Source organism: Pristis pectinata, chromosome 10, assembly GCF_009764475.1.
Source record: "Pristis pectinata isolate sPriPec2 chromosome 10, sPriPec2.1.pri, whole genome shotgun sequence".
In the NCBI taxonomy this organism is placed as follows: Eukaryota; Metazoa; Chordata; class Chondrichthyes; order Rhinopristiformes; family Pristidae; genus Pristis; species Pristis pectinata.
In genome coordinates this window covers 41,697,437-41,724,855 of record NC_067414.1, presented here as the reverse complement: position 1 = coordinate 41,724,855, position 27,419 = coordinate 41,697,437, and the positions used below count along the sequence as shown (strand labels likewise).

Sequence of the window (27,419 nt, the reverse complement as noted above, 5' to 3'; positions counted from 1 at the left end):
TCACTCTCACCTCCCGAAGTTTGGGCGTAGGGAGGATTCTCCTATCCTGTAACACACGACAACGCCCCGCTATTTTACTGAAGCCAGTCTTTCGCCTTGGCTCTGGTCGCCCGTCGAAGCCGTGTTGCAAGGGGAGCGCTCCCCACCCGCCCTCCGCCCCCCGCCCCTCCCACCCTCCTCCAGACACCAATCACCGGAGGGTGACGTCGCCGACCTCCTCCTCCTCCTCAGCCCCTCACTCCTCCTTGAAAGCTCCCGCTCTCACCATCAGCTGGGGATGTCTGGTTCTCGGGAATGGCAGCGACGGACGCTCTTTATTCGCGCCCCTTAAAACCCATTCTTCCTGGCAGCAGGGACAACGCCGCTTCCAAAACAAACATCGGCTCGCATCCGTCGGGGCTCCACGGCGGAAAATAAAACGGTAATGAGGATTTCCAGCGATGTGTTGCGTGTGTAAGGGAGGGCGCCGGGGGTGTCGTGCACGTTCTCCCAGGGTGTGCGGGTGCGCGCGTTTGGAAGTTTAATTCCCCAGTCCAAGTGTGAAGGAAGTGTCGGCGCTCTGAGGACTTGGCTGAGCGGCTGCGAGACCCTGAACCGAGAACGGGTGGCTCCAGCGGAGACCCCCCCCCCCCCCCCCCCCCGACCTCCCGGGCTTCCTGGCCAGCTGAACGAAACTTTGCTGCGAGCCTTTAAATCCGTAACGCGTGGCGCACAACGGGTTAACGCGGCACTGGAAAAGGAATCTGCTTGACCCAGCCAGTTTTGGAAGTCCCGGGTTGTGAAGTAACTTTTGGCGAGGGAGGGAGAGGGGTTTGCGCTGGATGTTGCTGGTTAAAGCGAGGAGACAGGGACTGGTCTCTGTTACCGAGCGATTGCTTGCTGATACGGGGAGCTTTAGCCACGACCATTGGTGCCATTGGAGACCACTCCGGGAGGATGGTCTTGCAAAGGAGGTGGGGGGGTGGGGAGGATGAGGGTAGAGATTTCGTACAGACTCCGGAGTTTTGACTTTAACCGTGGACTGGGAGGTCAAGATCTGGACCTCCCCAATCTGATGGCGATCTTACGAGAGTCAGCAGCAGCCCGACAGTGTACGGCAGGGTAGAAAAGGGGGAGAGGGTTATCCCCTAATGGGGAGCTCTCTGCCCATTATCGGAATTTGATCGGGACACAAGGCATGAAGAGGGCCGATTATCGTAAAAGTTTGGAGCCCAAATCTATTTGTTTTTTTTGTTTAAAGATGGAGAAAAGTGCACGATTCTGCATTTAGCGTTATGGAGATGAAATTCTACTGTAGAAATAAAACAAAAAACGCATGGCAGCATCTGCTCCTTATTAATACCGTCTTTAGCATTTGGAGCTCCAGAAGCCTGCATTTCAGAAGGGGAACTTTCGGTCCTCTGTGTTTATGCTGGTTCTCCGCTACCATGTAAACCGTGAGGGCCTTTTGTCATCATTGGGGATGGTATTTAAAAACGACTTCTACCTATCCATTGAAAAGTACAAAGGACATCTCAAAACCTGCCAGAGCAGTTTGAATATCACTATTTCCCCGGTTTCTAATCTGTAAAACATCTTTGATTTGCAACAGTGGCCTAAGGCATGCATAGACTCAAAATATGAAAACCCACAGGGAAAGAACTTGATTGAAACAGTAAATAAAAACTGGTTACGCCGCAGTATTCCAGCAGCAAATACAGACTAAGACAAGATGATGCACGTCGTCCAAAAGCAAAGTACAGTAGATACTGGAAATAAAAGCAAAAAAAAAAATTGGAAATAGCAGGTCAGGCAGCATCTGTGGAGAGAAACAGAATTAACGTTATAGATCAACGACTTTTCATCACAATTGGGGGAAAAAAATTAGAAATTAAACAAGTTGCAGAGAAAACGGGAGGGGCAAAGAGAACAAAAGGACCCAGAGAGATTGAAAGATGTAGATAATGGAGGTGGCGAGTGAAAGAGGCAGGTAAAGGCATGTCTCGAGGAGACAAATAAAAGGAGAATGAAATCTAAAATGCCAGAAACTGAGACGTGAACAATCTATCTGCTTTCTTGCAGAACTTAGTTTCATCACTTTTGTTGCCAATTTCTTTCTGATTTCCCCCTCTAACTCTTCCCATGTCTATGCTTCTCTGTTTGTATTTCTGTGAATAGATTAGTGACCACTATCCATACAAGCTCATGAAATTCCACAAATAACTTGACAATACTTTTTATCTTCTTTTAGCTTGTTTTATCTCCTTCCCTTCAGGTTGTCCAGGGACCCAAACACCTTCCAGGTGAATTAGTAACTTGAACTTGTTTATGTATTGCATTTGGTGCTCAAGACGTGGTTCCCCTCCAGAATTTGGAAACGTAACATAGATTAGTTACTGCTTTCCAGAAGGCCTCCATTTGCTTCACCAGGTTGAACTTCCAGATGCCTGTCACTTTAATTTTCTGCTCCCATCTGAACTCTGACCTTTGTCCATCCTTCAACAAAACTCAACGTAAATGAGTAGCAGCATCTCCTCTTCCAACTTGGCAATATTACAATCTTAGGAAGCCAACACCAAAATCCAACATTTTCAGGTAACAACCAGTCCAGTCTTGAGTCACATTCCTGTCATTCAGATTTTATTTTCTCATTCCTTTTCTGGTATTTAAGACTTCTTTTAGTTTCTTGTTTCAATCTACTCCAGATGTACTTCTTTCACACGAAATTAACCCTACGTCACCATTGATTTATAATTTTCCTATTTCTGATGAAAAGTCTAAAACCCAAAAATAACACACATTTGCCACAGTGTTTCAATACTTGTGGATCTGCAAGGGTTTCCCAGTTCAGGAATGCTCAGATTAATAACATTTTGACTTTGCTCGAAAACTTCTAATAGTCTTGCCTCTCCCTACTTCTCTATCCTTCATTGATCCAATAGCTCTTAGATTACCTATGCTACTTCTATTTTGGCCTAATATACATACCCAATTTCAACTGCTGTGCTTTTGGCTGCTATGCTTCTGACTGCCAAAAGTTTGTATTTATTCATTTATTGGTTTAAGGCTTGTGACAAAGCCAGTATTTATTTTCCATCACTAATTGCACTATTGAAAACACTGGAGTCCTGATGAAAATATTACCATAGTTTTGAGTAACAGGTTACAGTATTTACACTCAGTGACAATGAAGGAATGGCACTATATTACCAAGATGGTGTGTCTTGTAGGGGGAACCTGCAGGTGGTGGTGTTCCCATGTGCCTGCTGTCCTTGTCCTTGGTGGTGGTAGTCATGGGTTTTAGAGATAAGTGTAGCCAAAGCAATGGATTGCAGTGTATTTTGTAGCTGGTACACAATGCAGCCGTAGTGCAGACATGGTAGAGAGAATGAATGTTTCTTGTGAACAGGATGCCAATCAACCAGACTGCTTTCTATTGGCGGTGATGTTGAGCTTCTTGATCATTGTTGAAGCTGCACTCATAAAGGCAATGAATTTGGATTGTCAGGAGATGAGTCACTGCCTTTGACCTGCACTTGTAGCCATTCTATTTATGTGCTGGTCAGTTGTAATCACCAGAATGTTGACAATGGGGGACTCTAGTGATGGTAATGCCATTAAACCTAAAGAGGTGGTGGGTAGACTGTCTGTTGTCGATGGCCATTACTGGGCACTTGTGTGGAATGTGTTACTTGCTACTTATCAGTCCATGCTTGAATATTGCCAAGGTCTTGCTCCAAGCAAGTGTGGACTATTCATTTTCTGAAAAGCCACAATGGAATTGAATGTTGAGCAATCATCATAAAGATTTGCACTATGTGCTTGTGATTTTAGGAAGGTCATCGTTAAAGCAGCAGAAATGGTTGAGTCTTGGGCACTAACCTGAGGAACTCACCCAGTGATGTCCTGGAGCTGTGCTGATTGACTAAGTTTTTAACTTATGCTCTTAAACCTTGCAAGGTACCTGCCCCACTTTTTTCTTTCAAGATGCTTCTTAAATCTACTTCTATAACCAAGCTTTAGCTTCATCTGCACTAATATCTCTGTAGTCCATTGTCATATTTTGTTTTGTAGACCTCTTGTGAATTGAGTTGAGATACATTTTGTTAAGAGTTCAGTGCAATTAGAAGTTGCTGGTTATGGATTTAATCAAAGAAAAAATGGGCATGGATTGTGGAATATTTCTGAAGAATCCAGAAAGGATAATTGGTAGAAATGTGATGTTGGGGATCCAACCCCTATGTTGTTTATTTATCATGCAGTTTTAAATAACTTATTTGGGAAAAATTAGTCATTAATATTATGTATAAAATATTAACAACTTTTTTTAAAAATCTACTCCAATTACTTATGATCTGACATTTCCAAAGCCTGATTCTATTTTCCAGCTGCTGTAATACCTGACATGCACTGAATGGAGATAATCAGAACCCTCTCTTCCAGACATGTCAGCAGAAGTGAAATGAATTAATAATTGTGAAGATGCCTCCATTGCTAGAAATGTGGAAATTCTAGGAAAATCAAACCAACTAATCTATCTACTAGTGAGATTTTGGAAACTGCCTGCAGTAGATAGCACACATAATAGCAAATTATTGTTTGCATTCTTTGAGTTATCTTTTGGATAAAATCAAATCATTGCATAATATTTTTTGACAGTTCTGGTGACAGACATTAATTTATAAATCACATATTACTTGTTGCGTTATAGAATCTGTTGAATTAGCTTTGTCTGAATTTTAAAATTTTATGCTCCTGAAAGGATTGCTGCAGATAATGAAAGTAGACAATAGGCAGTGAAGTGTTGTAAATCTGCTAGAAGTTTGTAGCTTAATCTATCTTTGTCCTTCAATAAAGCAAGTTTTCAACATTAAGTTTAAACAAAAGTATTCTCGCATGTTGTAGAGAGAAATTGCAAGAAGGCCAAAAAATCACTTTTCCTTTCATTTTGATTCATAAGAGTTGCAGTGCTGATCCAATCAAATGCTGCCCCAATATCAAGTGTCCTTAATGTACCTGTGCCAGGAAATGCTGAGGCTTTCAGCAGCATAATGTAGATGCTTCTTAATGTGCTTCTTTGCCCTGTGGTACCCAGAACACTTGGTATTGCAGTCATAAACAATCTGCTTATGTGAACTCAGCAGGATGAGCAACATTTGTTGGGGGGAAGGCACTGTCGATGTTTGGTGTCGCAACGCTGCATCAGGAAATAACTGCAGTCAGTTTGAGTATGGTGCTTGATATCAGTGGAATTGTGGTTCATTTTTAAGAAAAAAAACAAACAAGGAAATTTTGGTATATTAAGTTAGGCAAAGAATTTTAAGTGTTGGAATTTTTATAGGTTGTGTTTTTACATTTAAATGGGATGCAACTTGGAAAGGATGGAATCAGCTCTTTCATAGGAAAAATAAAGAAGGAAAAAAATTGCATGGGCATGGCTACTTGAGAATAAATTTTCTAAATATTTTAATATTGTCACACACACTTCTACTTTATCTTTTTTAGTTCATAGTATTATTACCAGTAAACTGAGTAGAAGCATTTTTAATTAAGAGTTTAATGGTATTAATTAGCCAATTTCTGTCACTACCTGTATTAGAAAGTACATCATGAATTTTAAGTATCACTTCCTGTGAACAATTTTAGAATGACATAACAGGTTAGGCAGAATCTATGTTTAACATTTCATGTCAATGACCTATCGTTATAAGAATATGGAAAATTTGAACTTTCCAGATATCCTTGATGATATCTGGATGATCATGGCCTGGTTTGTCATGACAACAACCTTTCCCTCAGTGTCAGCAAAACAAGAGCTGGCCATTGACTTCGGGGGTGGGGTGGCGGTGCACATATACCTGCCAACATCAATGGTGCTGAGGCCAAGAGGGTTGAAAGCTTCAAGTTCCTAGGAGTGAATGGTCATGGCCATGGAAGCTCACTAGTGCCTCTACTTGCTCGGGAGGCTAAAGAAATTTGGCATGTCCCTTTTGACACTCACAACTTTTATCAATCCACCAGAGAAAGCATCCTTCCTGGATGCATCATGGCTTGGTATGGCAACTGCTCTGCCCAGGACTGCAAGAAACTGCAGAGAGTCGTGGACACAGATCAGCACATCACAGAAACCGGCCTCCCCTCCATGGACTCTGTCTATACTTCTCTTTGCCTTGGTAAAGCAGCTAGCATAATCAAAGACCCCATCCACCCAGGACATTCTCTCTTCTCTCCTCTCCCATCAGGCAGAAGATATAAAAGCCTGAAATCACGTACCACCAGGCTCAGGGACAGCTCCTATTCTGCTGTTTATAAGACTATTGAATGTTTTCCCAGTACGATATGATGGACTCTTGACCTCACAATCTACTTCGTTATGACCTTCCACCTTGTTGTCTACCTGCACTGCACTTTCTCTGAAGCTGTGACACTTTACTCTGCATTCTGTATTGTTTTACTTTGTACTACCTCAATGCACTGTGTAATGAATTGATCTGTATGAATGGTATGCAAGACAAGTTTTCACTGTACTTCAGTACAAGTAACAATAATAAACCAATTCCAAAAGTTAGAAATCAAACTTGCTTTAAGCTGTAGAGAAGGGGAGACAGGTGAAGATAATTCTGATAGAATGGAAACCAAGTGTGACTGAATAGAGGGTGAATCCTCGCAGGGCGTCTGGCCCTGAGGGTGTACCTGGCAGGGTACTGAAAATCTGTGTTGACCAACTGGCTATGGTGTTCAAGGACCTCTTCAACCTTCCTCTGCTGCAGTCAGAGGTTCCAACCTGCTTCAAATGGGCATCAATCATACTGGCGCCCAAGAAGAGCGGGGTGAGCTGCCTCAACAATTATCGCCCAGTAGCACTCACATCTACTGTGATGAAATGCTTTGAGAGGTTGGTCATGGCTAGAATTAACTCCTGCCTGAGCAAGGAACTGGACACATTGCAATTTGCCTGCCACCACAACAGGTCTACAGTGGACACAATCTCACTGGCTCTCCACTCGGCTTGGGAGCACCTTGACAACTGCAAAACATATATAAGGCTGCTGTTTATCAATTACAGCTCGGCATTCAACACCATTATCCTCTCAGTACTAATCAACAAACTTCTTCAAAACTTGGGCCTCTGTACCTTCCTCTGCAACTGGATCCTCGACTTCCTTAAAGGGAGACCACAGTCAGTGCAGTTCGGCAATAACATCTCCTCCTTGCTGACAATCAACACAGGCTCACCTCAAGGATGTGTGCTTAGCCCACTGTTCTACTCTTGCTACATTCATGACTGTGTGTCTAGGCCAAACTCAAACACCATCTACAAAATTGCCAATGACAGCACTGTTGTTGGCAGAATCTCAGATGGCAATAAGGAGGTGTACAGGAGTGAGATAGATCAGTTGGTTGAGCAGTGTCACAACAACCTTGCACTAAGCGTTAGCAAGACCAAGCAATTGATTGTGGACTTAAGCAGGGGGAGGTCAGGAGAACACACACCAGTATTCATTGAGGGGTCAGCAGTGGAAAGGGTGAGTAGCTTCAAGTTCCTGGGCGTTAACATCTCAGAGGATCTATCTTGGGCCCAACACATTGGTGTAGTCATGGAAAAGGCATGCCAGTGGCTCTACTTCATTAGGAGTTTGAGAAGATTTGGTATGTCACCAAAGACTCTTGCAAATTTTTACAGATGTACGGTGGAGAGCATTCAGACTGGTTGCATCGCCACCTGGTATGGAGGCTCCAATGCACAGGATTTCAAGAGGCTGCAGAGGGTTGTAGACTCGGCCAGTTCCATCACTGTCCCTGCTATTGAGGACATCTTCAAGAGGTGGTGCATCAAGAAGGCACCATCCATCGAGGAACCTCACCATCTGGGACATGCTCTCTTCTCGTTATTACCATCGGGGAAGTGGTACAGGAGCCTGAAGACCCACACTCAACATTTCAGGAACAGCTTCTTGCCTTCTGCCATCAGATTTCTGAACAGCCCATGAACACTACCTCATTATTCCTCTTTTGCACTATTTATTTATTTTTATGTCTTGCATTGTACTGCTGTCACAAAACAATTTCACAACATATGTCAGTGATAATAAACCTGATTCTGAACCCAGGTGTTGCTGATGCTAATTGAGAAGAGGAAGGGGAGGCAGGAAAATGCTGGAACTCTGATGCCATCGTAGCATTGGATTGAATTTTCTCTGGAAATCAGATCGGATACTTTTTTGGAAGTGTGCATGAAATTACAATGTACATCTAATACCAGATGTAATTAAGAATATCATACAACACATTTTTCTAATGCTGGAAACTTTTGTTAACAGAAGATCTCCATGCAGTTGCTTTGTTCGGAGCTGTAAGCATTCACCCTAGCTCAGACTTCCAACTCTAGGCATGTAGTTGGAAGTGCTACACTTGGCAATGAGTATCCATGTACAATAATTTGAAAAAACAGTATAATGTACCAGTATAATATAGTAAACCATAACGTTTGGGTTGTGTAACCTAAAAGTAAACTGAAGGGGCCTGATGCCAATTCAGAGTGTTTGAAAATGGCAGTGTTCATTTTTTCATGCACTAAAGTTAAAATTTAAATATTTCATAATAGTTTTGGTTTGAATGTATGTTTATTCTGCTGGTCTGTGGTACAGGACTTCAACAACTCTCATTTGGTTGCGAGGAGAACATTTGAAAGTTTTTGCTTCAGGTGCCAATTCTGAGGATTTTTTTTATGTTGTACCCCAAGACTCCAGTTCAGGAAAGTTGTACTTAAATGTATGAATACTCCAATTTTTTCCACTGTATTTTGTTGTCAGCCCATTTTCTGAAAATGCAAAGTTGCATTTAAAATTAATTCCACATTTATGCAACTGCCAATATCCCCAAAATGCTACTCAACCATACAAAGCACTTTAAAAGAATCTGGAAAAAAGCAAGTTAATGATGTTAGAACATAGAACAATTACAGCACAATTCAGGCCCTTCGGCCCACATGTGCTGAACATGTCCCTACCCTAGTAATTACTAGGCTTACCCATAGCCCTCTATTTTACTCAGCTCCATATACCTATCTAACAGTCTCTTGAAAGACCCTATCGTATCAGCCTCCACCACTGTTTCCGGCAGCCCATTCCACTCACTCACCACTTTCTGAGTAAAAAAAAACTTACCCCTGACATCTCCTCTGTATCTACTCCCCAGCACCTTAAACCTATGTCCTCTTGTGGCCACCAATTCAGCCCTGGGGAAAAGCCTCCGACTATCAACCCTATCAATACCTCTCATCTTAAACACCTCAATCAGGTCCCCCCTCATCCTCTGTCTCCAAGGAGAAAAGGCCGAGTTCCCTCAACCTGCTTTCGTAAGGCATGCTCCGCATTCCAGGCGGTATACTTGTAAAGCTCCTCTGCACCCTCACTATGGCTTCCACATCTTTCCTGTAGTGAGGTGACCAGAACTGAGTACAATACTCCAAGTGGGGTCTGACCAGGGACCTATATGGCTGCAACAATACCTCACGGCTCCTAAATTCAATTCCCCAATTGATGAAGAACAATACACCATATGCCGCCTTAACCACAGTCAACCTGCGCAGCCGCTTTGAGTGTCCTATGGACTTGGACCCCAAGGTCCTTCTGATCCTCCGCACTGCCAAGAGTCCTACCATTAATACTATATTCCGCCAACATATTTGGCCTACCAAAATGAACCACTTCACACTTATCTGGGTTGAACTGCATCTGCCACTTCTCAGCCCAACTCTGCATCCTATCTATGTCCCTCTCTAACCTCTGACAGCCCTCCAAACTATCCACAACACCCCCAACCTTTGTGTCATCTGCAAATTTACTAACCCACCCCTCCACTTCCTCATCCAGGTCGTTTATAAAAATCACAAAGAGTAAGGGTCCCTGAGGTACACCACTGGTCACCGACCTCCACTCAGAATACGACCCTTCAACAACCACTCTTTGCCTTCTGTGGGCCAGCCAGTTCTGGATCCACACTGCAATGTCCCCTTGGATCCCATGTCTCCTCACTTTCTCCATAAGCCTCGCATGGGGTACCTTATCAAACGCCTTGCTGAAATCCATATACACTACATCTACTGCTCTCCCTTCAGTGATGTGCTTAGTCACATCCTCAAAAAATTCAATCAGGCTCGTAAGGCAGGACCTGCCCTTAACAAAGCCATGCTGACTATTCCTGATCATATTATACCTCTCCAAATGTTCATAAATCCTGCCTCTCAGGATCTTCTCCATCAGCTTACCAACCACTGAGGTAAGACTCACCGGTCTATAATTTCCTGGGCTATCCCTACTCCTCTTCTTGAATAGGGGAACAACATCCGCAACCCTCCAATCTTCCGGAACCTCTCCCGTCCCCATGGACGACACAAAGATCATCGTTAGAGGCTCCGCAATCTCCTCCCTCACCTCCCACAGCAACCTGGGGTACATCTCATCCGGTCCCGGCAACTTATCTAACTTGATGCTTTCCAAAAGTTTCAGCACCACCTCTTTTCTAATATCTACATGCTCAAGCTTTTCAGGCCACTGCAAGTCCCCACTACAATCACCCAGATCTTTTTCCGTGGTGAATACTGACGTAAAGTATTCATTAATTGCCTCCACTATTTCTTCTGGATCCATACACACTTTCCCACTGCTGCACTTGATAGGCCCTATCCTTTCGCATCTCATCCTCTTACTCTTCATGTACTTTTAGAACGCCTTGGGGTTTTCCTTAATCCTGCCTGCCAGGACCTTCTCGTGTCCCCTTCTGGCTCTCCTAATCTCTTCCTTAAGTTCCTTCCTTTTAGCCTTGTACTCCAGATCTCTAACATTACCTAGCTCTCTTTACCTTTTTGTATGCTTTTCTTTTCCTTTTGACTAGATTTATTATAGCCTTCGTGCACCATGGTTCCTGTATCCTATCATGATTCCCCTGTCTCATTGGAACATGTCTATGCAGAGCTCCACACAAATATCCCCTGAATATTTGCCACATATCTTCTGTACTTTTCCCAGAGAACATCTGTTCCCAATTTAATCTTCCAATTTCCTGCCTGAGAGCCTCATAATTCCCTTTACTCCAAGTAAACACCTTTCTAGCCTGTCTGTTCCTATCCCTCTCCAGTGCTAACATAAAAGGAGATAGTGATCATAATTCTATCACCAAAATGTTCACCCACTGAGAGACCTGATACCTGACCAGGTTCATTACCCAATATCAAATCAAGCACAGCCTCTCCTCTTGTAGGTCTATCTACATACTGTGTCAAGAACTCTTCCTGAACATACCTAACAAACTCCACCCCATCTAAACCCCTCACTGTCTGGAGATGCCAGTTGATGTTTGGGAAATTAAAATCCCCCATCACAACAACTCTGTTATTCTCACACCTTTCTAGGATCGCTTCCCTATCTGCTCCTCAATAACCCTGTCACTATTGGGTGGCCTAGAAAAAAAACACCCAGCACCGTTATCGACCCCTTCCTGTTCCTAACCTTCACCCACAGAGACTCCGTAGACAATCCCTCCACAATGTCCACCTTTTCCGCAGCCGTGACACTATCTCTGATCAACAGTGCCACTCCCCCACCTCTCTTGCCTCCCTCCCTGTCCTTCCTGAAACATCTAAAACCTGGCACTTGAATCAACCATTCCAGCCCTGGAGCCATCCAAGTCTCCGTAATGGCCACCACGTCATAGCTCCAAGTATCGATCCAAGCTCATCCGCCTTGTTCACAACACTCCTTGCATTAAAATAGACACATCTCAAGCCTGTCTGAACACATCCCTTCTCTATCACCTGCCTATGGTACTTACTCCTAGCCTCCTCTATTTGCGAGCCAAACACTTCTTTCCCCAGTCTCTCCAGTACGGATCCCACCCCCCAACAATTCTAGTTTAACTTGTATGCTAATATTGCCAGATAGTGCCACCTACCAAGGATTTATTTCTACGCAACAAAACACTCAAATCATGTGAGTAGCAGTGTAGGTTAATAAGCTAAGGGTGGACTTCTGGTGATTAAAAATAAAAGAAGTAGAGAAGTCACCGTGTGGGTTTTAAATTACTACGTGTATGAATTGGATATGATGACACTGAGAGTGCAAAATAAGGTTTATACATATGAGTTAGGAACAAAGTACACCACTTGAGCCTGTTTTGACATACATATGGACACAGCATGGCTGATCTAATTGTAACCTCAGTTCTGCATTCCTTCTTATGCCTGGTAACCTTTCACCCCTTTACTTATCAAGAACCTATCTACCTATGTGTTAACAATCTCCAAAGAATCCACTTCTGGAACCCTTTGAGGAAGAGAATCTCAAAAACTCAGTCCTCTGAGAGGAATAAAAATACTTTACTTAATTTCTGCCATGTGTGGGTGACCCCTTTTATTTTCAAACAATGATACCAGGAACGCAAGGCTGTACTCCAATACAATTATTAATAATTCCATTTGTGGGGAAGAGATTATCAATGTAATTAAGTAAAGAATTCAGAAAGAATCTTTTAACCAGAGATTGGTGACAATGTGCAGTCTTGGAACATGGAAAGCAGTTGAGATAAATAGTCCAGATGTTTTTAAGGGAAAGCTGGATAAGCATTTAAGGGAAAGGTAACAGAGTTGATATATTATGAGTTTCACTTGAGAGTACTCAGGACTTGAAGCAAGAGTGGGAGAGCTTAAAAGGGGTGGGTCTTGAGGTTTGCTCATGGGTTTCACTTTATGGGCATTTAAATGAGAAGTTTGCTAATTAATTGGCTAATTAACAGCAGCCAATAAAAAGAAGGTAGGGTCAAGTGGAGTGGCCACTGTAGGAATGGGGAGCTGATGCATTGGCTCAAGAGGCTCCAGCATGAAGAGGCTGAATAAGTGGGCCAGGTGTTGGGAGTGAGAGTGGATTTTTTTTTAATATATATAATGGTACTTGATTCAGTGAGGCAGGGTGGTAGTTAGGGTAGTGGAATGCTCCTGCAAGATGTGAGATGTCAGGAAACCTCATGGTCTCCTGACGACTGCATCTGTGGGAAGTGCACCCAGCTGCAACTCCTGACAGACTGGGTCAAGAGCTGGAGTTGGATGTACTCGGGATCATCCAGGAAGCTGAGAGCTTCATAGTTGAGACTTGTACTGAGCTGGTCACACCCAAGGTGCAGGCTTCAGATAGATGGGTGACCACCAGGGAAAGAAAGGGAAGTAGGCAGTCAGTGCAGGATTCCCCTCACTAACAGATATACCTCTTTGGATACTGTTGAGGGGGATGTTCTTTCAGGGTCTAGCAGCAGCAGTCAGGTCTCTGGCACTGTGACTGGCTCTGAAGGAAAGAATGCAGTCAGGTAGGGTGATAGTTATAGGAGACTTAATGGTGAGGGGGCCAGACAGGAGATTCCGTGGCTGCAGAAGAGACACCAGAATGGTGTGTTGCCCCTCAGGTGCCAGGGTCAAGGATGTCTCTGAACAGCTGCAGAAAATTATTGAGCAGGAGGTCAACAGGCCAGAGGTTGTTGTACATGTTGGTACAAATGACATGGGTAGAACAAGGGTTGAGGTCCTGCCGAATGAGTATAGGGAGTTAAGTAAGAAGTTAAGAAGCAGGACCTCAAGGGTAGTGATCTCTGGATTACTCTTGGTGCATGTGCTAGCGAGGTCAGAAATAGAAAGATAGGCCAGATGAATTTGAGGCTGAGGACCTGGTGCAGGGGATAAGAGCTCAGTTTCTTGGACCGTTGGGAGCTCTTTTGGGGTAGAGGTGACCTGTACAAGAGAGATGGGTTGCACTTGAACCAGAGAGGGACCAATATCCTTACCAGGAAACTTGCTATTGCCAAGTGGGAGAGTTCAAACTAGATTGGCAGGGGGATGGGACTCTGAGCAGGAGCAAGTCATGAGATAAGACAGTAGTCAGCAAAAGCAAGTTTAGTAATCAGGCTAGTCAGGGGCACAGTGAAGGTAGGGAAAGGAATACCCAGTTAAAAATTTATTTCAATGTACGAGGTTTAACAGGTAAGGTGGACAAACTCAGACCATGGATTAGCTCTGAGGACTGGGGTGTTATAGCCATAACAGAAACGTGGCTGAGAGAAGGGCAGGACTGGCAGCTCAGTATTCCAGGATACAGATGCTACAGGCGTGACAAAGGTACAGGTAAATGAGGATCAGGTTCTGCCTTTTCAATAAGGGAGGACATAAGAGCAGTGCTTGGAGATGACATTCTTGGGGGGATAGTCCAGTGAGGCCATAATGGGTAGAACTTGGAAACAAGAAGGGGAGGGTCACTCTAGTAGGGCTGCATTAGAGAACCCCCCCCCCCCCCAAAAAAAAGTCAGCAGGAACTTGGTCAGCAGGTGTGTAGAGTAATTGTTCACTATTGTAAGAATAACAGTTGTATTAGTGGGAGATTTTAATTTCCCTGGTGTGACTGGAGTCCCAGAGTGTTAGGGCCTGGACAGAGAGTCATTTGTGAAATGTGCCCAGGAAAGTTTCCTGAGTCAATACATAGAGGGTGCAGTACTGGACCTTCTCTTAGGGAATGAGGCAGGGCAGGTAGCTGAAGTGGCAGTCAGGGAGCACTTTGACTCTAGTCACTATAATTGCTATTGGTTTATTATTGTCAGTTGTACTGAGGTACAGTGGGGAAAAACTTGTCTTGCATACTGATTGGACAGGTCAATTCATTACACAGTGCAGTTACATTGAGTTAGTACAGAGTCCATTGACGTAGTACAGGTAAAAACAATAACAGTACAGAGTAAAGTGTCACAGCTACAGAGAGAGTGCAGTGCAATAAGGTGCAACATCACAACAAGGTAGATCGTGAGGTCATAGTCCATCTCATTGTATAAGGAAACCATTCAATAGTCTTATCAAAGTGGGGTAGAAGCTGTCCTTGAGCCTGGTGGTACGTGCCCTCAGGCTCCTGTATTTTCTACCTGATGGAAGAGGAGAGAAGAGAGAATGACCTGGGTGGGTGGGGTCTTCGATTATGCTAGCTGCTTCACCGAGAGGTAAAGACAGAGTCCAAGGAGGGGAGACTGGTGTCCGTGATGCGCTGGGCCATATCCACAACTCTCTGCAGTTTCTTGCAGTCCTGGGCAGAGCAGTTGCTGTACCAAGCTGTGATACATCCTCATAGGATGCTTTCTATGGTGCATCGGTAAAAGTTGGTGAGAGTCAAAGGGGACAAACCAAATTTCTTTAGCCTCCTGAGGAAGTGGAGGCACTGGTGAGCTTTCTTGGCTGTGGCATCTATGTGATTTGACCAGGACAGGCTGTTGGTGATATTCACACCCAGGAACTTGAAGCTCAATCCTCTCGACCTCAGCACCGTTGATGTAGACAGGTGCATGTACACCGCCCCCTTTCCTGAAGTCAATGATCAGCTCTTTTGTTTTGTTGACACTGAGGGAAAGGTTGTTGTCATGACACCATTCCACTAAGCTCGCTATCTCCTTCCTTTACTAGGTGTTGTTGATAGTGAAGAAGGTTATCATAGATTACAGGGGGATCTTGAACAGTTAGGGAAGTGGGCCAAGGAGTGGCAAATGGATTTCAATACAGATAAGTGTGAGGTGATGCATTTTGGAAAGTCAAACCAGTGTAGGACTTGCACTATGAATGGTAGGGCACTAGGGAGTGTAATAGAACAGAGGGACCTAGGAGTACAAGTGCATAGTTGAAAATGGCGTCACAGGTAGACAAGGTGGTGAAAAAGGCATTTAGCACGCTGGCCTTTAGTCAGGGTGCTGATTATAGGAGTTGGGACATTATGTTGCAGTAGTATAAGTCATTGGTGAGGCTGCACTTGGAGTACTGTGTACAGTTTTGGTCACCCTGTTATAGGAAAGATGTGATTAAACTAGAAAGAGTGCAGAAAAGATTTGAGTTTGATGCCAGGATTAGAGGGCCTAAGTTTTTGGCAGAGGTTGACCAGGCTAGGTCTTTATTCCTTGGAGAGTAGGAGAATGAGGTGTAACCTTGTAGAGGTTTATAAAATCATGAGAGGCGCAGATAAGGTGGATGGTTGCAGCCTTTTCCCCAGGGTAGGGGAGATCAAAACTAGGTGGCATAGATTTGGGTGAGAGGGAAAAGGTTCAAAAGGGACTTAAGGGGCAACCTTTTCACGCAGAGAGTGGTGAGTATATGGAATGAGCTGCCGGGGAAGTGGTTGAGGCAGGTGCAATAGTATCATTTAAAAAGCACTTGGATAGGTACATGTAGGGGTGGGGCTTGAAGGGATATGGGCCAAATGCAGGAAATTGGGACTAGATGGGTGGGCATCATAGTTGGCATGGACTGGTTGGGCCGAAGGTCCTGTATCCATACTGTATTGCTCTGACTTTATTAGATGAGAAGGGATAGATGGCTCGATTTGTAGCATAAACACTAGCTTGACATGATTGGGCCAAATGGCCTTTTTTATGCTAGTAACCTAGTCCTTTTCCCTTTTGATTTACTGCCCATTTTCATTGTTTGCTTTCTGTACTATTAATATTCTTAACACCTTCTCTTGACCCCTTCAGATTGCTGCCTCTCCTTGCCTTTGAACCACAACAACTTTAATAAAAACCTGGTCTCAGTCATTTATTGTGTCACCTCCTTACTGCTTGGTGCCTGTTCAATTTGAAATTAAATTTAAGCTAAAGTTTACCAACCTGAAGAGTAATAACTTGGAAAATGTTATTTCTGATTTTTACAAACCCAGTCCTCTAAACAGTAACACAAACACTTAGTGTTTATTTTCTGAAAGAATTAACCAATTGAATAACTTCCACTGTTGTGACACAATTATGCATTGCTTCAGAATTGACTTTTTTTCATTCCGGCACAGACTAATAAGCTTCATAGCTTGTTTAGCAGATGGTGCAAGAAAATTGCATCAAATTTCACATGATTTCTTAGTAGATGTGATCCAGGGAATTTGGCCTAATTGTGACACCTTCAACTTTCAAGCAGAATAGGAGCTGACACAGCTATCCTGTTAAGACAGTCAAATGCTTAAGTTTAGAAGTGACAACTAATTAAAAATCAGAATACAATTAAAATAATAGTTCACTTGGGAAAGTAACTCAAATTTTCTGGAGGAATCACGGTGAAATCAAGCAAGGCTCGAGAAAATAAAGAAAAACATAATTGTGCTGCAAGAGTTAAAGGATTTTGCTGAGCATGGTTAAATGTGCCTGTCACTGGGGTATCCATTATAACTTCCAGGAAACTAGGTTTTCAGTATTAATTCTGGGCATGCTAATCACTGTGTAGTACATATGATTTTGGATTGCCCAGTCACAGTGAATACACAAAAAATTTATTTTGTTGCAAACACGCTTAAGAAAAAAACACTTAACGCTGTCCTATTGTCTGACTTCTTTCACAAAAGCTTTTAAGTTAAAACCAAATGAAAAGGAATTATCTGCCAAATGTGTTTTGAATAGGCTGAAAGACCTGTAAAGGGGCAAATCCATGGTGCTGGACTACCTATGTGTTACATTCTATAGATTACCGATAGTTTTATTTAACTATGGCAAGTACATGCTTGAGATTTCCTTGCCACCCATTTCTTTGGTTCTACTGAACACATGGAGCTTGAGATTGGAGTCTATATGGGGTTTTGATGAAGTATAGCATACAAGTTATGTTGTTGCTGGTTTAATATAGTTTCACTAAGCAAGGCCAAGTGCCTTGCTTGCTTGCCCCTACAAAAGAGCTGTTTACAGAGGGTAGAATTAGTCACAACAATATGATGCTGGAGGAACTCAGCAGGCCAGGCAGCATCTGAGGAGAAAAGCAGGCAGTCAACGTTTCTAGTCAGGAGCCTTCTTCAGAACAGGCAGTCAACATTTTGGGTCAGGTCCTGAAGGAGGGTTCTGACCCGACATGTTGACTGCCTGCTTTTCTCCACGGATGCTGCCTGGCCTGCTGAGTTCGTCCAGCATCATAGTGTTTTTCATCTAGATTCCAGCATCTGCAGTTCTTTGTTAGTCACAACAATATAGCTATGATTTTCAAACTTAATATCTGTTGGTACAACTCTTGGGGGTGTCCAATTATTGGAACTGCCCACATTTCTCCATGTAAGTGCTAATAAGTTTGGACCCTTCACACTTGCATTTGTGAAAATGATAGTTCAGAACTTGATGACTGTTCCCCAGCATTTCACTGTGTGTACTGTGGTTGGACTATGCATGGAAGTTTCAGAGATTGCTCTGTACTTGAACTTGGGAATCTGCCCAAGTAATTTGCTTTGGTACAGAGAAGCAGCGGCTAGAAATGTGGTAAGTTTCAATTGGCATACCTTAAAATCATTATAGTTTGTTTCAGTTTTAAACACTATTGTAATTGCATGTTTTAATTTTTTTTAAATGGTTCTGAATATTGAAAACTTAACCTGTTGTAGCACACAGGGCATCAATGGACAGCTTATTGCTTTCTGTTAATTTTGGGCTTTAGTCATAAAGCACTTAAGTAGGCCTTTCAGCCCACCAACTCTGTGTTGACCATTGAGTATCCATTTACACTAATACCATTTTATTCTTCCCACATTCCCATAAACTAAATTCTACCACTCACCTGCACACTAGCGACAATTTACAGTGGCCAGATTTGGGATATTGGAAGAAATCGGAGCACCCAGAAAAACCCACATGGTCACGGGAGAACATACAAACTCTACATGGACAGATTCAGTGGTAAAAAAATTGAACCTGTGTCACTGGAACTGCGAAACAGCACCCCTAAAGCAGTGCCACTATTTCACCCCAATATACTCCGACTGCAGTTATTAACAATGAAGGTTTGTTTGCAACATGGTCTTTGGTGTTGGGCATATGTCTGAAGAAACCTAAAAATGGAATGAAGATAATCATTTAATGCATTCTGTCATAATATTTTTTGTCATAATATTTTTTGTCAAAATCTGAGATCCTTTTCATCAAAAAGCTATTTTTCTTCTGTTTTCTTGAATCCCATGGAAATGCAATGATATGTAGATGCTGATTTCTGTAGCAAAAGAAATAAGCTTGCTGGAATGTTTAACTTTAGAGTTTCCTTACTTGCTGGCATTGCATAGCAAGAGGATTTTGAGTACAGACATTGTGCAATGATGAATACCAACCTTAATTCTTTAAAAACCAGTTTCTACATGTGTTTATTGCCTTTGAACCAGCACTTCTCCTTAGTAATGGTGTACATACATTTTTGTTTTTTTTTAATATTTTTAAATACTTTTCACCGGGAATCTGTTATTGAACTATGTGGATTATTGGTTCTGAGGCTAGTTTCAACAAGATTGTTAATATCACACCTTCCATGATGTTTTAGTCTTGATGACTGTTCAAACAGATGTAGTTGAAATGCAGGAAAAGACACAAAATAAAAGCAACCCTTTCAAACCTGCCCCACCATTCAATTTGAATGTGGTTGATCTACACTAGGCTCAATTCCTCTTCTGTGCCAGTTCCCCATATTCCTCAATTCCTTGATCTTTCAAATAGTTGCCTATTTGAATATTGGCTATAACTTCTGAAACTCTCAAAAACTAAGATTTCAAAACAAAACAGATCATTTTTAAAAAAACTTCACCACTTGACACATTCTTCATATGCTCAGAAATGAGCTATAGTCAAACATTTTGAAAATTCTAACACTATTTTGCCACTTTTAAATATATGTAATGATCTGGCCTCCACCACCCTTGGATAGAGAATTCCAGAGAGTCACTGCCCTCTGAGAGAAGAAATTTCTATGCACCTCTGTTTTAAATGACCAGCTCCTTATTTTAAAATTATGTCCCCTTTGTTTGACTCTTCCAGCTGGTTCATCAAGCATGCTCCCACACATTTCACAGTACCATGACTCTGTGTGTATGGGGGGGGGGGGGGGGAAGAGGTGGGGGAAGAAAGAAGAAACTCGCAGCTAATGAGGGGCAAAAATATGTTGGCAGTTTCCTCTTCAACCTCCTAAGGAGATTGCTATCACTGAGGTTACATCTTCCATACGATGCAAAGTGATAGTCTAATTATGTACTTTACATTTATTGTACACCCCTTTGCTATTATTTGTACAGCAGTATGTTTTGTCTCATTCTATTGTGCTTCATTGTATGCTTGTGGTGGAGCATTTGAGTGGGTAAACTAGAAAGATCCCAGCCCTGAACCTGGGAACTCTGTACTCCTTTTCTTATAAATTATCAGAACTAAGCAGTTTAAAGAAAGAAGTCAAAGATTCATCATTTGAGGTCATATCCCAGTTCAGATCTGCTCATTCTGTTTTGTGTCAAGATGTTCCACTGGCAAGACTGTTGAAACCTTGGAAATATCTGACCATAGCCCATTATATGAGTATATGAAAATGCGTCATGTGGTGAAGTTTGTTTGTTAAAATTATCAGTTGCATAATATGTTTTTAAGATCTTAGTTTTTGAGAATTTCAGATGTTACAGCCAATATTTGTGGCTTTCTTCAGAGTGGGAATGCAGGGCAAGCATTCAAAGTTTTCATTGTGGTCTGAATGATTTTTTTTGACAAAACTTAATGCGCAATAGAGCAAAAGTAATAGGTTTGTGAAATTTTTTTTTAACATCTACAGTGCTGTGATGAGCAACGGTACCTTGGTTGAAAGTACAGTTCTAATTTGCCAGCAGATGTAAATGAAACCTTCAATGTATAGATTGCAATGGCTTGTTTTGCCAGCCCTTGACAGCTGCCTCATGTGGAATGATAAACAGAACAACTTCCAATTACGTCTCCGTGCTTTGTGGGAACATTATGCCTTTAAAACAAAAAGTTAGCACTGATATGCATTTAGATCTCAAGGCAAGTGACCAAAGGTTTGGTCAAAGGTTAAATTTCAGGAGCATCTCAAAGAAAAAGGCAGAAGGCTCAAGATTTACAGAGGGAATTCCAGACATCTGGGGCGTTGGTAGCTGAAGGCACAGCTGTCAGTGATGGAGCAGTTAAAATTGAGGATGCTCATGAAACCAGATGGATGAAGTTTCTACATGCCCAGACCCGATGCTGGGACAATGTATAGGCAATGGAGCAATGAAAAAGATAGTAAGCTTTGGTGTCATCATGTGTCAAGACTGACACTTTTTTTTTCAAATGATCTTCCAGAGAAGTGTCTAGATGTGAAACAGGAGATGCCAGCATTAAAATTTGAACCAGGAGAGTGCAGTCTCACCCAGTTGGATGATAATGAAGAGGCTTTGGAGGAGGAGGATGTGGTTAGTCATGTCAAAGCCTGTAGATGGGCTAGGTTGTTCACTTTTGTCACAAATGTGTAGGGTATCATTATTGATATTGCTGGAGCTATTTCTGATACAATGATAGAAAAGAGTTCTGGAAAAGATGCAGATAAATTTGGGAGGATTGCATAATTGGGAATTTTGTAGAAGGAAGGAGTATGGTGATGGAGCTTACAAGGATGGAGGGCTCAAGGTTATTTCTTGAGGAGAACATCGACAGGAGACTTGAAAGATAGCAAAACAATACCTGAGTGGAGAAAACCTTTTAACAGTATTAGCTGATATATAGGCAGGAAGGGAGGTTGTATAATCAGCAGTTTTGTGGGATTACAGTTGATGGAGCTGGAAGTAGATCTTGGTTCAAGAGGAGTTTGCAGAGGGTATCCAGGGAGCCAGGAGAGAATTGAAAGGTCAACATTCCTCTAAGGGCCAAGCATGTGGTGAACATCACAAGTTTGGCTTTGTGGGAAAGATAAGAATCAGCAGGCTGGATGGATCTTGTTTTAGTGAGGGGGGGGTTGTTTTGAAGGTTAATGTCAAGATGGTGAGGGGTTTAAGAAAATAGTTTACAGCAGAGAAAGTTGAGGGTTTTTTCTAGGATAATCCTGGATACATAGCAATTGCAGCTGATGAAAACAACTATAGTGTTTGCTTTCTAGACAGACAATGAACAGCTAGATGAATTCTGCATCTTATCCCATTAAATTCTGTGTGTTTCTAGGACTTCAGAACACAAACAATGATGGTACAGGGAAATTTGAAGGTTGGTGGATGGAGTTTTACTAGGGACCATGGTACCAAAAGTAGAGGCAAGGATTTGGTTAAGCAGGTCAGTGGCCAAGTGCCTGAGTTGTTGTATTTATAATCGTGGATGAGGTCTGCTAGACAATTTCAATGCACGCCATCTGATAACTTTGTACCTTTCACTTCTTTCTCAAAAGATCTCTTGAGAAACACTGCTGCACTCTCAATAACTGCAGGTGCTCCTCATTACTGCCTCCCAAATTTGTGTTTGCATAAAATCAATATCATGATGAGTAAATGTACATTTGTGGAGTAATCAGCATTGAGTGATTTTTTGACTTTATTTTCCTATCGGAACCAAGAGGTGCTCGATGCATTTGTGAAAGTTCTATTGCTATTTTGGTTGAGATTAGATTATTACACAGATTAGACATCAAACCTAGTACTTTTTGTCTCTGACTTGCTGAATGAATTTGGAGGCTTTTGGGAAGTTTTTTGTATTATTTTGTAAATTTTATCTAATTTCGTGTTTCTGCCCTTCAATGGCCCCATGAACTGAATGCATTCTATTCTCATAAAAGGGGATCAATGCTGAAGGAAACATTTATGGTCTCTTTTCTAATTGAAGTTTAATGACTTTATTGAAAAGTTTATTTTATTTTACAGTATACATGCCGTGATAAATATTTGGTGTATTAGCCAAAAAAGCACGGTTGCATATCCTTCGTAAAATTGATCTGCAGAAGTGTATAAACAGAAAATAATGACTTTGACAATTTAATTGTTCCCATGTTTTGCTGTCTGCTAATACGTCAAACATGGGGGTGGGTGGAAATCAAGTTTCATGCAGTCATATTCAGGCAGGCTTGTCTTATTGATACAACAGTGTTATAGATGACATACTAAGTTGATGTAAAAGATTCAAACAAGTATGATCACATTGCATGAACTGTTATTAACAAAGTAATTCTGTGTTGATCTGAAATTCCTGTTATAACAAATAATTTAGCACTGTTCTTTTACTTAGCTTGCCCTGTGAAACAATATGGTAGCAATTTTAGAGTGCAATCCTGTTCCACTCTTGCTCTCCCAACATTTTACTTTTCACATGGGCTCTGACCTGATGGAGATGAAAGCTTTGTTAACATATGGAAATGAGGGTCCAACCACAGAGGTAAGACCCTGGATGTAATTTTGAGCTATATGCATCAGTTCATGCATTACAATTCTTTGGTATTTATTTCTTTAACATTAAATTCCTTTTGAGGTGTATTGAAATTAGTTTATTGTTGTCACATGTACCGAAGTACCATAGAAAAACTTGTCTTATCGTTCATACAGATCAATTCATTACATAGCACATTGAGGTAGTACAGGGTAAAACAATAACAGAATGCAGAATAAAGTGTAATAGCTACAGAGAAAGTGCAGTGCAGGTAGACAATAAGGTGCAAGGTCATAACGAGGTAGATTGTGAAGTCAAGAGTCCATCTTAGTGTACTAGGGAACCATTCAATAGTCTTGTAACAGCAACGTAGAAGCTGTCCTTGAACCTGGTGGTACGTGCTTTCAGGCTTTTGTATCTTCTGCCCAATGGGAGGGGGAGAAGAGAGAATGTCTGGAGTGGGTGTGTCTTTGATTATGCTGGCTGCTTTACCGAGGCAGCGAGGTGTCGACAGTCCATGGAGGGGAGGCTGGTTTCCATGAGGTACTGGGCTGTGTCCTCAACTCTCTGCAGTTTCTTGCGTCCACGGGCAGAGCAGTTGCAATACCAAGCCATGATGCATCCAGGTACAATGCTTTCTATGATGCATTGATTTTTTAAAAAAAATTGGTGAGGGTTGTCAGAGACATGCCAAGTTTCTTTAGCCTCCTGAGGAAGTAGAGGCACAAGTGAGCTTTCTTGGTCATGGTGCCTACATGGTTGGACCAGGACAGGCTATTGGTGGTGTTCACTCCTAGAAACTTGAAGCTCTCAACCCTCTCGACCTCAGCACCATTGATGTAGACAGGTGCATGTGCATCGGCCCTCTTCCTGAAGTCAATGACCAGTTCCTTTGTTTTGCTGTCATTGCAGGTAAGGTTGTCGTCATGACACCATGTCACTAAGCTCTCTATCTCCTTCCTGTACTCTGATTTGTCATTATTTGAGATACAGCCCACTATGGTGGTATCATCTGCAAACTTGTAGATGGAGTTAGAGCAGAATCTGGGCATGCAGTCATGAGTGTATAGGGAGTAAAGTAGGGGGCTGAGGACACAGTCTTGTGGGGCACCAGTGTTGAGAATAATCATGGCAGAGGTGTTGCTGCCTATCCTTGCTGATTGTGGTCTGTTGGTCAGGAAGTTAAGGATCCAGTCACAAAGGGAGGTGTTGAGTCCCAGGTCCAGGAGTTTGCTGATGAGTTTGCTTGGAATTATAGTACTGAATTAAAGAGCTGTGGCTCTGAGTTTTTGAATAATATCATTCATCATCAGTTTGAGTTTTTATTGTTGGTTAACTTTGTCTTTAATGTTGGGTTGCAGATCTTGTCTTCTGCCTAATATGTGCCAGCTTTCTGTTGGTATGTTAACAATTTGGTTTCTGATAGACCTTATTGTTTTCATATTGAAAACACTTGCATTTATTTAAACCTATCACATTGATATAACTGAAAATATTTTGTGTATCCAGTGTTTGAAGTTTAACATCTGCTACATCTGTATTGATGCAACCATTTTACAGCAACAAAATCTCACTAATAACTGAGAGTAGTGACCTGGTCGTAGTCTTAATGGTGTTTGAGAAAAACTGGTAACCAATGCACCAGAAATCTACACACTGTACAAAGTTGGAAACTGGAATACACAGCTTGAAAGTGTCATGGAAGGAGATTCAATGGTAACTTTCAAAGGGTAATTGGATAAGAATTTGTAAAGGATAAATTTGCAGAACTTGTAGACAAAGCTGAAAAAATAGGTTTTCAAGAGATGCCAGAGACAGGATGGATGTCAATGATTTTAAGTGTTCTTTTATTTGCCTTTTAGTGTTTTCCTGAAACGGCAGCCATCATAATATCATCAAAGGTTGTATATTTTGGTTCATTACTGGGCTAGAGCATGAGGCTAGTTTACATACTGCATTCCTCATGGACTTAATATGAAGTTTTGGAACAATACACAAAGCAACTACCAATGGAGCTGAACTGTAGCCTGGGAAAGTAGGCTGCATTCCTATTAATGAAATCTAAAACTACTCTCCCATGAGATGGGAAGAAAATATTTATTCTGCCTTTCCAATTCCTTTTAAGATTTGCATGCATTGGAGGATTGGCTAACTAACCAAACTGGAAATTGAGATAATTGGGCCATTTTAAGATTGGCAAGCTGTAATTAGTGGGATGCCAGGGGGATCGGAACGATACTGCATCTGTTTACTATCCTTATTAATGAAGGGACCAGGTGTATTGTAGTATTTTGTCAGAATTATGGTAAAAAAATATTTGAGTACCAAGGTTGGTAAGTCCAGCTACAACTGTGTAAGGTGTTGACGATGTACCTGGAGCACTGCATATGGTTTTGGTCGCATTATTTTGGGAGGGGTGTACTTGTATGGAAGGCAGTAGAGAGAAAGATCACTGGGATGAGGTGATTCTCTTATGTGGAACCATTGAGTAGGTTGGAACCATATTCATTAAGGTTCAGTTGAATGAATGGTAATCTTATTGAAAGATGATTCTAAGTGTTAGAATATGGAGAGGTCAGGCAGTTGATGGGAATGTTGGGAGAATAGGTTGCAGAGCAATTGAGTGTTTGTGTGGGGGAGAAATTGGTAAGAGCCAAGATAACTCTATGGGCCAAATAGCCTCTCTCCTTTGTAATATAGAATTATCACTCCATCATTTTACCCTCCCTATTTCTATAATCTCCTGAGCCCTAAAACTCTCCAGACAGCTGCATTTGTTCATGGATTTTTCCTTTTGTGGCTATCATACCTTCAACATGGAACACTCTACTGAAGCTCAACACTTCCCTTTGTATGAATCTTTGTTCACTTCTAGTATTGCTCTATTTTACTTGTCATCCACTTTCCTCTGAACCCCTTGGGATATTTTTAATGTTAAGGGCATAATACAAATGCAAGTTTTTGATTTGTTGTTCTTGTAGGTAAATCCAAATCATTTTTTCCAGTGTTATGCACTATATTAGGAGTGAAGTTTGAGTTTTCTCTCTATCAAATCCTTAAACGGGAATTAGTATCGTAAAGCAGAGCCAAAAATAATTACATAGAACATAAAACAGTACAGCACAGAAACAGGCCCTTTTAACCCACAATGTTGTGCCAAACCAATTACATTAGTAATAAAATGCCCAACTAGACTAATACGTTCTGCCTACACAATGTCCATATCCTACCATTTCCCTCACATTCATGTGCCTATCTAAGAGCTTCTTGAATGCCCCTATTGTATTTGCCTCCACCACCACCACCCTAGGCAGCGCATTCCAGGCACCCACCACTTTTTTTAAAAAAAAACTTGCCCTGCACATTACCTTTCAAACTTTCCCCCTCTCACTTTAAATATATGCCCTCTGGTATTAGCCATTTCAACCCTGGGGAAATAATACTGGCTGTCTACTCTATTTATGCCTCCCATAGTCTTATGAACCAATATCAGATCTCCCCTCAGTCTCCACCGCTCCAGAGAAAACAACCCAAGTTTGTCCAACCTATCCTCATAGCACATGCCCTCTAATCCAGGCAGAATCTTGATAAACCTCTTCTGTACCCTCTCCAAAGCCTCTCCATCTTTCCTATAATGGGGTAACCAGAACTGAATGCAATGCTCCAGATGTGGCCTAAAGTTTTATAAAGCTGCAGCATAACTTCCTGACTCTTGAGCTCAACATGTCGACTAATGAAGGCAAGCATGCCATAGGCCTTCTTTACCATTCTATCAACCTGTATAACCACTTTCAGGGAGTTGTGAACTTGGACCCCAAGATCCCTCTGCTCATCAACCCTGTTAAGGGTCTTGCCATTAACAGTGTACTGTCTCCTTACATTTGATCTCCCAAGGCGCAACATTTCACATCTGGCTGGTTTGAACTCCCATCTGCCACTTCTCCACCCATATCTGTAACTGATCTACTGTACATCCTGCTGTAATCTTTGCCAGTCTTCTACGCTATCCACAATACCAACAATCTTACCTGCAAATTTACTAACCCACCCATGTACATTTTCATCCAGGTCATTTATATACATCTCAAACAGCAGAGGTCCCAGTACGGATCCCTGAGGAATGCCACTATCACAGACCTCCAGCCAGAATAAGTCCAATTGACCACCACCCTCTGCCTCCTACGGGTAAGCCAGTTCTGAAACCAAATGGCCAATTCACCTTGGATCCCATGCATCTTAATCTTCTGGATGAGCCTCCCATGAGGGACCTTGTC

The 27,419-nt window shown here is 42.0% G+C and overlaps 1 protein-coding gene across 1 annotated transcript in view; it reads left to right on the top strand.

Annotated features, from left to right (window-relative positions):
• The first annotated feature begins 220 nt into the window (after nt 1-220).
• The window catches only part of dse (dermatan sulfate epimerase), a 92,848-nt gene continuing 65,649 nt past the window's right edge, over nt 221-27,419 (top strand). The window contains exon 1 of the mRNA XM_052025141.1: nt 221-421. The gene's annotated coding sequence lies outside the window, so the exon portion shown is untranslated. The remainder of the gene's footprint in view (nt 422-27,419) is intronic.